Here is a 13,912-nt window from a genome sequence, read left to right as displayed (position 1 = left end):
GTTTGGTTTTTTTTTTAATTTGGACAAAAGATATTTCGTGATAACAAGATAACCACTGTTATAATTTATGAATAATGAATTTCTTTCATCGAAATCAATCGACACCTATAAATAAAACAAATCAGACATTATATATTATATAACAGATATAGATCTAGATCTAACACTCTTTCGACTTATTTGATGTATCGGATAAAGAACTGTAAGGGTAGCAATTCATCTTTATAAAGCTTCATTTTAAAAGCAGAGTAGTCTTTCTTTAATTAAGCTAAACTTTACAATTTGTTTGCATTATAATATATATATATATATATATATATATATATATATATATATATATATATATATATATATATGCCTTTATGAGTAATCGTTAGTTTTTAATCTTGTTATCTTCTTAATTATTGAATTTAGTAATAGGAGACAGAGGCGTAGCGAAGGGGGGGGGGGGGGGAAGGGGGGTACATATGTCCCCGGGCGCCGACCTTTGGGGGGCGCCAAAATGGTTGGAAAAACAAATTAAAATTTCATTTTAGCTGCATTTTTGCTTTATAAATATAAAAAAAATATACGAGGTGTGTGCAAATCTAAAGTTTGAGGGGGTGGGGTGCAAATCGAAAGTTCGGGGGGGGGGGGGGGGTGCAAATCGAAAATTGAAAGGATGATCCCGAGGGGGCGCCAAATTGAAAGTTTGTCCCCGGGCGCCGGGAAGGGTCGCTACGCCTCTGATAGGAGACAAATGTATCTGGAAAATGAACGAAATCGCTACATTAGAAGTGGGTCTAAATTGTGTTACAAAATTTTCCACAAATGCACCAACAAACAAATCGACAGACATCTAAAAGCTTAAAAAATAATCAGCAACCATCAACTACCTTATTTGGTTTGGATATTCTTACGTTTATTTTATTTATTATACATTTCGTTCCACTGTGGTAACTGAAAACAGAAATAGAGTTCATGAAGTGAATGTGACCTTACGACTAATTACTCTTCGGACTATAACAATACTTTTTTTTAATCCATTCAAGATTTAAAAAGTGTAGTCAGTTTTATCTATGGGGAAAAAATCGTTAAGAACAGAATAAACAAGCGCGACCAACACGCAACTCAGAGACCAACATCAAACTTTATTCCATTTCAACTCACAGCCCTTCTCCCCCTCACCCCACCCTTCTCCCCTCACCCCACCCTTCTCCCCTCACACCCCGCCCTTCTCCCCTCACCCCACCCTTCTCCCCTCACACCCCGCCCTTCTCCCCTCACCCCGCCCTTCTCCCTTCTCCCCTCACCCCGCCCTTCTCCCCTCACCCCCGCCCTTCTCCCCTCACCCCGCCCTTCTCCCCTCACCCCGCCCTTCTCACCCCACCCTTCTCTCCTCACCCCGCCCTTCTCCCCTCACCCCCGCCCTTCTCCCCTCACCCCGCCCTTCTCCCCTCGCCCCACCCTTCTCGCCCCACCCTTCTCCCCTCACACCCCGCCCTTATCCTCTCACCCCCGCCCTTCCCCCCATCACCTCGCCCTTCTCCCCTCACACCCCGCCCTTATCCTCTCACCCCCGCCCTTCCCCCCTCACCTCGCCCTTCTCCCCTCACCCCCCCGCCCTTCCCCCCCTCACCCCCCGCCCTTCTCCCCTCACCCCCGCCCTTCTCCCCTCACCCCCGCCTTCTCCCCTCACCCCCGCCCTTCTCCCCTCACCCCCGCCCTTCTCCCCTCACCCCGCCCTTCCCCTCTCACCCCCGCCCTTCTCCCCTCACCCCCGCCCTTCTTCCCTCAACCCCGCCCTTCTCCCCTCACCCCCGCCCTTCTCCCCTCACCCCGCCCTTCTCCTCTCACCCCCGCCCTTCTCCCCTCACCCTTCTCCCCTAACCCCGCCTTCTCCCCTCACCCCGCCCTTCTCCCCTCACCCCCGCCCTTCTCCCCTCACCCCCGCCCTTCTCCCCTCACCCCGCCCTTCTCCTCTCACCCCCGCCTTCTCCCCTCACCCCCGCCCTTCTCCCCTCACCCCGCCCTTCTCCTCTCACCCCCACCCTTCTCCCCTCACCCCACCCTTCTCCCCTCACCCCGCCCTTCTCCTCTCACCCCCGCCCTTCTCCCCTCACCCCGCCCTTCTCCTCTCACCCCCGCCCTTCCCCCTCACCCCCGCCCTTCCCCCTCACCACACCCTTCTCCCCTCACCCCGCCCTTCTCCCCTCACCCCGCCCTTCTCCCCTCACCCCGCCCTTCTCCCCTCACCCCCGCCCTTGTTCTCTCACCCCCACCCTTCTCCACCCACCCACACCCTTCACCCCGTGTAGTCCGGGTGTCACTTTGAAGCCATGCCATTTTTTCACCATTACCCATTGCATGGTTCGTTATTCCTTCCATTGTAAATACGCCCAAAGCATCCCCCTCCCCACTCCCATCCCTTTTCATCATCGTCCGTCAAATCGAAAAAAAAAAGACTTGAAAATCGCATCGCTACTATAATAGGATAGGGAACAATGTAACGGTAGGGATGGAGGGGGGTGTTGGTGTTTTGTATACCCCTAGTGTTGTTTGGGCATATATCACTTTCATTGGCCACTTGGCATAAATCACTTTCATTGACATCTTGGCCTATATCACTTTCATTGGCATATTGGCATATATCACTTTCATTGGCATATTGGCATATATCACTTTCATTGGCATCTTGGGATATATCACTTTCATTGGCATCTTGGCCTATATCACTTTCATTGGCATCTTGGCATATATCACTTTCATTGGCATCTTGGCATATATCACTTTCATTGGCATCTTGGCATATATCACTTTCATTGGCATCTTGGCATATATCACTTTCATTGGCATATTGGCATATATCACTTTCATTGGCATATTGGCCTATATCACTTTCATTGGCATCTTGGCATATATCACTTTCATTGGCATCTTGGCATATATCACTTTCATTGGCATATTGGCATATATCACTTTCATTGGCATCTTGGCCTATATCACTTTTATTGGCATATATCACTTTCATTGGCATCTTGGCATGTATCACTTTCATTGGCATCTTGGCATATATCACTTTCATTGGCATATTGGCATATATCACTTTCATTGGCATCTTGGCATATATCACTTTCTTTGGCATCTTGGCCTATATCACTTTCATTGGCATATTGGCATATATCACTTTCATTGGCATATTGGCATATATCACTTTCATTGGCATATTGGCCTATATCACTTTTATTGGCATATATCACTTTCATTGGCATCTTGGCATATATCACTTTCATTGGCATCTTGGCATATATCACTTTCATTGGCATCTTGGCATATATCACTTTCATTGGCATCTTGGCATATATCACTTTCATTGGCATCTTGGCATATATCACTTTCATTGGCATATTGGCATATATCACTTTCATTGGCATATTGGCCTATATCACTTTCATTGGCATCTTGGCATATATCACTTTCATTGGCATCTTGGCATATATCACTTTCATTGGCATATTGGCATATATCACTTTCATTGGCATCTTGGCCTATATCACTTTTATTGGCATATATCACTTTCATTGGCATCTTGGCATATATCACTTTCATTGGCCACTTGGCATATATCACTTTCATTGACATCTTGGCCTATATCACTTTCATTGGCATATTGGCATATATCACTTTCATTGGCATATTGGCATATATCACTTTCATTGGCATCTTGGCATATATCACTTTCATTGGCCACTTGGCATATATAACTTTCATTGACATCTTGGCCTATATCACTTTCTTTGGCATCTTGGCCTATATCACTTTCATTGGCATCTTGGCATATATCACTTTCATTGGCATCTTGGCATATATCATTTTCATTAGCATCCTCAGTCTATATTACTTTCATTTGTAATGACCCAGGCTGGGTGGTGACCTTGGCTGGGTAATGACCTTGGCTGGGTAAAGACCACGAGAGACTATAATGACCATAATAACATGGACATCACCACAAATAATGTTACTCTAACAAAAAAAACACCCTGTAAGTTTAAGGTAACACATGTTTAAAATTGTCGAAAATGATAAAAAGAATCTAGATTTACAAGATTAAAGAGCAAGCGGAATGGGGGTGGAGAGAGATTATGTGGATTAGCTTAATCATCTTATTTCAATGATGAAAAATTTAGAACAAAATATGTTACATGCGGTGATGTCGGTTACTTCATTACGGTGGGGGTGTGGGGGGTGTTATGCTAACCTGTGGCAATAGGGGTAAGGGTGGTAAAAATTTTGGCATTATTTCCTAGATATCTTCTGCGTAGGACCCCTATTAGTCAAATTTTTACAATTTAATTTTTTTTTAAAGTTGAATTAATCTTTTTATATTTTTAATTCAATTTTATAAGGCACACTTTTTTTTAAAGTGCCACGAGTTATCTCTCTTGAAGTTGTCTATTTTCACGACACGCGCCCGCGTAGTGGGGATCTTTATCCAGGATGGGGGCTTTTTTTGGTCAATTCACCAATAAATCTCCGCCGTTCGTCTGCTTCTAATTTATACAGTACCATTCCGCGCTAGTGCTGTATCTTTGCCGGTTCGGCTAATTGCCCATTAATTGCTAATGCAGCGTAAAGCCGCCTAGAGAGGCCAGCTTATTTATGAAGTCACAGCTTGCAGCTGTGACTACTTGCTCGTAAATTTAGAAGAAAGAAATCATTGCTAGTTCTCTTCAATATTCACGCCTGCTTGCCCATGGGGAATTTATTGTTTAACGTAAGAAACCATTGTTATGTGGTGGGGGAGGGGGTGATTCGGGGAGGGGTGCAGAATCTGTTGCAGTTAATCGTATTGTCCGCTAAACTATCACGCTAAAATATGTTTATTGGAGAACTTGTAGGTTAAGTAGAAATGTTGATCTCAAAGGAAATAGTTTGTACTTTCACGTTTCTACCTACGAAAACTTTAAATAATATACTGAATATAAGTTAAGGATATGTTATTTTGTTGTGTTTTGTTTTTGTTTTTTCGATAAATTAATGTTTAGAAGAAAAATCAGAATTTGTAATCGTTTGCTTCAAGGAGTTTTTTTTTTTTTTTTTTTTTTTTTTTTTTTGCTTTGTTATTTTACTGAGTTTTACTAAACATCCTCCCCTGCTGGGCATGGGCCGCCAACCAAAGACTTCCAGAGTCTCTTGTCCTGTGCCATTTTCTCTACCTGATTATTGCAAGAGGGGGGGGGGTAGTGAAAATGGGGGTGGGGGTTTCCCTCATAGCCTACTAATTAATAACTTAATACTGTTGCTTTGTCCTGTAGCTAGGGCATCGCCCTCTGTTCACCGCCCAAGAATTATCGCTGCCATTGTTTTTTTTTTAATTTTTGTATAATGGATTAACGAATTATCGGAATACACCGAAAAATGAAAAATAATCCAAAGGAATTGCGATGTAAAAAGTAATTCAGTCACAAGTTTCAATAATAATTCCAGACAGTACACCCTCTCCAATCTACCCCATCCGCCATTTAACCCGAATCTTGTCTCTTCCTCCTCCCCCCTTCCCCCAATCTTCTATTATACGCTCAGCAAAACAAGAACAAACCATACGACGGTGATTATTTTTTTTTTAAGGGAGGCCTCTATCGTCTATTAATAGCCGGATCGGAAAAGCCCAACAACAAACGCGGGACAGCAGTTAATCCAAGCGCGTCCTTTGGCCAGGAAAATATTGGCCTTGCTCAAGTCAAACTGGCTCGTGGGGGGGGGGGGGGGGCCGTATTGTTTGCCTCGACCCTCCGGCCCCGCGCGCCGTGTGCGATTAATTAAGTAGCACGTGACTCTAATTTGAATGAAACCGGAGCTAGCCAAGCGTTGTTGGTTGGCATCAGGGTCTGTATTGGTTTGCTAAGCCTCCCGAAGTTAATAAAATTACCAATGGGCTCTGTCAGTGGTCTCATCTTCTAACCCAACGAGTTAAGCCATGCCTTAAACCAACGTGTCGAATTAAACCAGCCCTAAGCCAACATGTTAAACCGCGTCAAGCATAGAGTTAATGGTTACATGGTCTAGCCCAGCGTGTTAAACTGTGGCTAACAAAGTGGGTTAATGGTCATATGTTCGAAACCATTCCCTGAGGCCACTCAGCTCTCATGGGTACCTGGCTTAAGTTTGAGAAAGTAAGTAAATGTGGTTAGGTATAATGCTGACCATATTGTTCCTTAATTTGTCGATGGCACAAAACAGATTAACTCTACTCCACCTAACACGTTTGCCATACTATCTGTAAGTGTACTTCGCAATGAAAGTCCGCAGGGCAGTGAAGCCGACAGGGCAATGAAAGTCAGAAGGCAGTGAAAACCTGCAGGGCAGTGAAAACCGGCACGGCAATGAAAGCCGGAAAGGCAGTAGAAGCCGGTAAGGCAGTGAAAACCGGCAGGCAACAAAAGCCGGCAGGCAAAGTAAATCCAGGAGAGGGCAAGAGTTGCAATACAAGCTAAAATAGTTTCGATACGACCTGATGATAAGTTTGTTGATAGACGTACCTTAAGAGTCTTGGATCAGACTGAGCATAGCATACCTTTCTTAAACCAACCCGCACTACTAGAATTCCTTCCAGGCATCTAGAAAGTCTACCGCCCCTCCCCCCCCCCCCCAGAACGAAATGGAATTTATATAGAAAATATATACTTTTAACAGTGTCTGCCCCCCCCCCCGGAAGATTTCAAGGCCCCCCCCCCCCTTTGGAGAAAAAAATCTGGAAGAACTACATACTGACGAAAGTAAGGCTAAAGGGTGTCTACGACATTTGAAAGCGACAAGTGCCCGAATGTACGTTTGCCCGAATAAGACAAATGTCGAATGGACGTTTGCCTAAATGGACAAAAAAAAAACGGTCTTTAGGCAAACATACGCACACAGTACAAATTTTAATAATTGTTAAATCACAACATTGACGTCACCTAATTACCAAATGCAAGTTATTAATTAAAATTAAAAATAGCACCGTTACCTCCCCTTACCCCTGATCGATAGTAAAAAATTAAAGACAGCACATGGCGGACAGCAGACAGCTTTATTAAAATCGACTCGCCGACAGATGACCGCTAGGGTGTGACAGGTCAGCGCGAGCGTCAACTGGTCACGTGTCTCGGCCAATATAATGTGATTGGCTGACACGGCGGCGGATGTTGATGGCTAGCGACGCGTCAAAACGCGTCTGTTTGTGCGGGCTGATTGGAAAGTGATGAACAGCACGGCCCATAGCCGCAGGGCTAAGCTTTCACGACACAACGCGGGCTGTAGAAAATAGGCTTCGTGCAATAACACGCCCATTATAAAGGCTGAGGTGGGCTTTATACAATTTTTGAAATCCCAAAGAATGGGCTTTATATAATAGAATGACATTTAATTTTTTTTTTCTGCTAGTATCGGGTAATTGGATGGTGTGATTGAATTGTAGAGCATACGACAACTATCCTGAAAGACGCGAGTTCGAATCCGGGTTCAAGTCTGTAAACGTCCCTACATCCACCCAGCTGTGATGGTTACCTGACTACGTTAGGAAAAGTAAAGGCGGCTGGGCATAGTGCTGGCTACACTATACCTTCATATACCGAGGTCACAGAAACAAGTGAACTATATTTCACTTGCCCTATAGACCGTCAGGTTTGAAAGGGAGCTTTATTACGTTACTTATATCAACACCTAGTATATAAAAACCCAGAGTACACCCAATATACGAATACAGTATTTTTAACAAACAGTATATCAACGTACAGTATTTCAACACCCTAGATACCCAGTATATCAACACTCAATATATAAACACCCATTATATCCACATACAGTATATCAACATACAGTATATCAACACCAAGTATATCCACATACAGTATATCAAAACCCAGTATATCCACATACAGTCTATCCACATACAGTATATCAACACCCAGTATATCCACATACAGTATATCAACACCCAGTATATCCACATACAGTATATCAACACCCAGTATATCCACATACAGTATATCAACACCCAGTATATCCACATACAGTATATCAACACCCAGTATATCAACACCCAGTATATCAACACCCAGTATATCCACATACAGTATAACAACAACCAGTATAACAACACCCAGTATATCAACACCCAGTATATCAACACCCAGTATATCAACACCCAGTATATCAACACCCAGTATATCAACACCCAGTATATCAACACCCAGTATATCAACATCCAGTATATCAACATACAGTATATCAACACCCTGACCACGACAGCTACGATAACAGATGCTGATCCATACCTTCACAATAAAAAAAAAATTTGCAGGTCTATCGATGATTTGCACAGCTAATAAATCTATACCCGAGCAAAAAACTCGACCTATTGTTTATCTTCGGATTAACATAATCCTGTTTAGCATAATCTTAGGAGTGGAGGATTAGACGGGATAATCAAAACAATTGTTCTCGTGACACTTCGATTGGTAAAATCCGAAAAACTATTTATAGAACTAGAGAAAGAAAGTAGACATCTTGTTGCTTGTTCCTCCTCCCCTGCTATTGATAATCTTGTCCAATGACACGAGTTGGTGACCCCCCCCCCCCCACATCGCCAAGTGACGTCATACCTCTAACTTACCTACCGTCCCAAATCTTTTTTCCCCTCTACATTGCCATTTCTTTCCAGAATATTAATTGGGTTAACATCAGGTTCATTGATCTATTTGTGTCATAATTTACAAAAAGTGGAATTCCTGTAAATATTCAGTTTGATAATTGTTTTTTAAATGTAAAATGTAGCTTCACTTTTTCTTAGCCCCGTTTCTCCCCCCCTCCCCCCCCCCCCCTCTCGTGGTATATGGTCATTGATCTTTTCGCAATACCTTTTTAAAAATGATTCATCATTCTTCGTTATCACAAAGATGGTTAGTTTTGGTCACAAAATAAATACTAATTTATATCTAGAAATATGCTGTCGTATATAATATTGAAATAATTTTCTTTAATGTTTGAATATTTGGCACTATCAAGAAATGGATCTTTGCGCTTGTGTGTGTGTGTGTGTGTGTGTGTGTGTGTGTGTGTGTGTGTTTGTACTTGTGTGTATGTCTTCGCTGCGATCTCTGGATAATTGTTAAGATTAAGGTCAAGGCTAGTGGGGGGGGGGGGGGGATTAGAGCTCGGCTCAGTGTTAGGGTTAGCGTGGGTGTTAGGGTAAGCGTTATGATTAATGCAGCTCCACTACTTTTGAAATGGCCTTAAAAGCGATCCATCGATGTTTTAATCAAAAGCTTTTGTTTAGCAGCTAATGGGGGATGGGGAAGGGGGGGGGGGGGTGATTGGCGTGTCCCCCCCCCCCCCCAAAACAAATCGTCCCAGTGCATCGACCTACACAAGTCCCTCGCATGAGAATCGTCTGCGGAATAAATTAGCCAGCTCTTAGAACTTTGCCAAGACAGGACTTCCCCCACCCCCACCCACAACACGCACTGACCCCAGAGTTAAGCCACAACTTTGTCTGGAGTCTGCCTAAGTGCCCATCGATTGTTTCAAGTCTGACCCCCCACGACCCCGCCCTCCGTGATTTTAGCCATACCGTGGTCTCGAATCTAACCCCTAAGTTAAACCCATCCATGATCCCCCTAGTATACCCCCCCCCCCTCGCGAGTTAGCTCGTCTATGATACCCCAGTATACCACCCCACCCTCTACCCCCCACCCCTAAGCCCGAGTCAGATTCGGGCCTGGCACGCACGACTCTAATGGCTGCTAAAATGTCGGACTCAAGTTCCTCTCCGTTGGTGATCGGAGCAAATCGATCTGTAAGCTGTGATTTCTGTGGGAGTTTAACACCTAATCAATACATGCATGGCAACTGCCGTTAACTTTATATTGAGTCTTACTGTGGCTGGACGGTAGAGTCCACGACAGCTTACCCAGAAGTTCAAGTTCGGATCCCTGAGCCAACCGAGCTATAATGAGTACCTGGCTCGCGTAAGGAAAAGTAAAGGCGTCTGGGCGTAATGCTAACCCTTCATATGCTGAGGTCATAGAAATAGACGTTTTATATATAAAAAAAAAAAAAAAAACTTCCTTTCTCTGTGTGCGCGGTGTTCTAAAAGTTTTATGCAAGGAAATATGCATTTTACAAAATGACTGCGCGGCAGGTCCCAAACTACTGCGCGGCCGCGAAGCTTAGAGGGAACATTGCTTATATAAATTTTTATAAATTATATTATAATCATAATTATAATTAAATAATTACAAATAAATTATATATTATAAATTATATATTATAAATTATATTATATTCATTTTATAAATGAAATTATGAAATTTCAGCGTCTTTGTCGGTGCTTGGTGAAAGATGGCGTCACTCTTCCCTGTCGCCGTGTACTAGTTATGTCTGGAGCTTTTAGGCAAAGCAAAGATTTGTTAGTTCAGATTTTTTAACAAGACATACATAGGGCAGGTGAAGTAGAGTACGTCCGTTTTCAGTGGCTAGTGGATTTACATATAAGTATCTGAATGTGTGTGTGTATGTGTATGGTTAATGTATATGCACGTTTAGTCGAAGGTATACGCCCAGGGCCGGCGCTACCTATAAGGCGAACTAGGCGATCGCCTAGGGCGCCATCTCTAAGGGGGAGGTGCACAAAAAGGTTTAATCGCTATTATCAAAAAGTATTTAATAATTAATAACTTTTATTATCTATATATATAATTCTCTTCTGGGAGCCGTTAGAAAACAAGCTGCAAGCGCCTCCTTGCAGTCCCCTCTCTTTCTCTCTATCAATATCACTACCACCCCCACCCAACTCCCACATTGCCTGGTGAGTTGTGGTCACGCTAAATGTTTACAAAGCTAAATGTTTACAAATCGTAGAGCCGGGTTTCTATTAGGGGCAGATAATTTAGTTCGATTTTAAACTTACAGGAGGTAACTAAGAGGAGGCTGCTTTCACGGGGGGGGGGGGGAGTAGTGTTTTAAAGCAAATATTTTCAGTGGCAGCATTGGTACTGTCGAATTCACAAATTGTGAATTACTGAAAAGTAGAAAATAAAACAACTAAATCGCGGCGTATGATACGCAGCGGGTCGGCTCGTCTTTTTAACTACTAGCGTTGCCGCGGGAATAGAAGAAAGTCTGACGATAAATATAAGAAGGGTTTCATCAATGCGTTACCAACCCTATATTTTTAGACGCGTGACCTTGTTTTCGAAAACTGAGTTATCTAAATGTAAACAATGCCTGCGCTTGAATCATAAATATCGGGACACGGGTTTACCTACACTACCGCATGAAAATCTCGAGTGTACGTTAATCACTCACCAAAATAATGAGGTAGAACACACTTCGGTAACTGCCGATGTGTCAGGGACGTAGAGGAGCGCTCTCGGGAGCCCCCCGATTACACTACCGCAAATTGTCCGTGTGCTCCTTAAAACTAACATAGGCGCCATAGTGCTCACACGATAACCCAGAGCACCACATTGCACCCTGAAACAATGATACAGATTGCGTCATTCGCTAAACAACTTATACAAATCAACCGGTTTTTTTCTTTAACACGTAAAAAAATTTGACGTGTTATAAACATCAGTGTGACTAATGCACTTTGTTAGCATTACTAATGGTGTATTATTAGAAGCTCGATCTCAATTTCTGATTTGATCGTCTAAAAATAGATGCTAATTGCATCATTCGCAAAGTGATGAAATTGTTTAATTTTTTTCTTTACGGACAAAACAAAACAACCCACTTAATAATCTAACCTTGGTTAATTTTTCTGATTATTAAAAAAATGTAATACGGGGCCCTCAGCGGCCCATGTGAGCCTTTGGGGGATGAAACTGAATTTTTTGTTCGCAGCCAAATCGCACCCTACCATGGCGCCGGTGGACACACCTTATTTAATTTAGTGAGCGACTTAACGCCCCATCCTATCCATTGTCTATCACATTGTTTAGAACGAACGTAGTCGCCATAGCGCTCACTGGAAAGACCAGGGCGCCAAATCGCATCCTGCCGGGAGATGCCCGTGCGAAATTACCCCCCCCCCCCCAGAACCCTTCTTGAGAGTATTCATCAACTCCCTATAGTTTTCTGGCACTCTGACTAGTCCACCCAGCTCTGATGGGTGCCTGAGTCCACCCAGCCTTGATGGGTACCTGACTCTAGTCCACCAAGCTCTGATGGGTACCTGACTCTAGACCACCCAGCTGTGACGGGTACCTGACTCATATTAGGGAAATACAGACCTCAATCTGATTGTGAGAAAAATAAAAAAATAAAAGAGGATTCAGAGTATCTTGAATCTGTTGAAAATAACTGTGGCGTTCTTTCCCTGAGCTGAAGGCAGAGGAATCTGCATTGACACGTTTCCTATTTTCTGCTTCCCTTGATGTTGCCAGTATTCCCGATGAACTGCAAGACACATTCTTAAAGTTGCGGAAAGATGTCGAGGCTAGTAAAAAGCATGTAATTTCACTCATAGTATTAAAACAGTTATCAAGAATAATTGTCTACTAGAAATTCTTAGTTTAGTTCTTATTAATTTCCTTACTTATTTCGAATTTTTAATTCCATGGGGATCGCGGGTCACTCACTTTTTATTAAATGGGGTCGCCACTCGAAAGAGTTTAGGAACCACTGTCTTTAACAGTTACAACCGTAATTGATTGTTTTGACAGGTGTCTCTTTATTTAGGGGATCCACAATTTTATAAGAGGCGTATATTCAGGTTAGAGACTAGCAATTACATGTATGTTATCAAAATTGAGTAGAAGTATGTTATAATAAAGCTACAATGTTTTGACTTTCAAACAAAACCTATACTATAAGCAGTAAATCAGTAAAATATATTGTTTTGTAACAGTTACATAGCTAATACAAATATTTGTTACAATTATTACGTAATGAAATTTAAAGCGTTTTATTATGTTTTTCAAGCATGTCTTAGTTACAGTTGGCTAATTTAGCTATTCTTATGAAAGTTATTTCCCTTGAATAGAATTTTGTTATTTGGAGTTCCAAATGGGAGATAATTCTCTGCTTAACTTTACATCTATTTCAAATTTCTGCACCTTAGGTTGACTGCTTACTTATAAATATAACTTTAAGTTGTTATTTTCAATTGTACAAATTATTTAGAGCAGAAGTTCTAAATAAAATAGTTTAAGTAAGTAGTAAAGTTCCTTTTTCAAACCTGACGGTCTATAGGGCAAGTGAAGTAGAGTTCACTTGTTTCTATTACCTCGGTATATGAAGCGATAATGTGGTCAGCACTATGCCCAGCCGCCTTTACTTTCCCTAACGTGAGTTAGGTACCCATCAGAGTTGGGTGGACTCAGGGACGGTCTACTGACTTGAGCCCGGATTCCAACTCGTGACTTACGGGTTAGCAGTCCAGCTCTCTACCGCTAGACCACTCCGCCGGTCACTGTTTCTAAAGGGTATGTTTTACAATTACACTATCAAGGAAGAAAAGAGTTGAATAAGTATGTAAAGGCTTGTAACCATTACATTTCTTAACTTAGACTGTTTATAATTAAAAACTACAACATAAAATCAAGTTTAAAAAAAAATTCCGCCCCTTTTGGCGCCCCCTAGGGTCGGCGCCAGGGACGCCCCCTCCCCCCCCCCCCCCCCAGCTACGCATCTGTTCTGGAACTCACCTTGGTAGATCTGCAGATAGCCAACACTACAAGAACTGTGGGTTTTTTAAAAGTGTTTTTTCCAGACTGTTTTCTCCTGGGAGATATAGGAACAATTTCAATAGAATTTGATTACGCTTGCAAACTGGAATTAAAGGAATTAGCACAAATTTTGCGACGAAGGAAGCAAGTAAAATTTGATTTTGATGTCTACTTACAATATCCATGCAATTGATAATAAATAAATATGTCACTTTAAATTA

Source organism: Physella acuta, unplaced genomic scaffold, assembly GCF_028476545.2.
Source record: "Physella acuta isolate Inbredline_101_S28 unplaced genomic scaffold, ASM2847654v3 ptg000991l, whole genome shotgun sequence".
In the NCBI taxonomy this organism is placed as follows: Eukaryota; Metazoa; Mollusca; class Gastropoda; family Physidae; genus Physella; species Physella acuta.
The sequence above is the reverse complement of the archived record's forward strand: the minus strand, read 5'-3'. Positions refer to the sequence as shown.